Here is a 764-nt window from a genome sequence, read left to right on the forward strand (position 1 = left end):
CCCAAGATCCCCACTGTAATGAATCAGCTGACCCTGCTGACTTGTGGGCAGAGGGTTATAGGGAAAGAGATAAACACTTACTCCAGTCCTGCTGTCACCCTCAGCTGTACCTTTCCTATTGACTTGACTCCTCCAGGCCCCCAGAGAGCCCCACGACTTTGTTCCTGGGGAGGGTGAACCCACGAAGGCTGTGTCAGCAGAGGGCCAAGAGACTGGGGATGTCCCGGGGGTCACTGCCCCTCCTGCAGCCCTTGGGTCCAGCCAGTCCCTCCCGTGCTTCTGGGGGGCTGTAGGAAGCCCACAGTCTAGAGTCCCTTGTGGTCTGTGTGCCCAGAGCCCCATGACATCCCCATGACATCCCCAATGAGTCCAACAGCAGTCCCCGCTTCCCTCCCCAGGTGAGCAGGCATAGCCCGCTCTGAATCCCTGGCCTCATGCGTCCAGGGTGGGGCCCTGCATATGTGCCCACGCACACATACACACATGCCCACATGCATGCACCTGAACCATGCACTCTCTCTCGTGCACACACACATGTTTATGCACCTGATGACAAACTCTAACACACACACACAGACACACCAATGTGCAACACCTGAGCATGTGCTTGCTTTCTCTTTCAAACACATGCCCATGACCATGTGAAAGCACCTGCACACACATGCACATGCCTATGCGCATGCACCTCCACATACACATGCACACCCCCTATGTGCATGCACCTGTGTACATGCTGTCTCACACACACACAGGCACACGCCTAT

Source organism: Bison bison, unplaced genomic scaffold (assembly GCF_000754665.1).
Source record: "Bison bison bison isolate TAMUID 2011002044 unplaced genomic scaffold, Bison_UMD1.0 scf7180017863102, whole genome shotgun sequence".
NCBI lineage: Eukaryota > Metazoa > Chordata > Mammalia > Artiodactyla > Bovidae > Bison > Bison bison.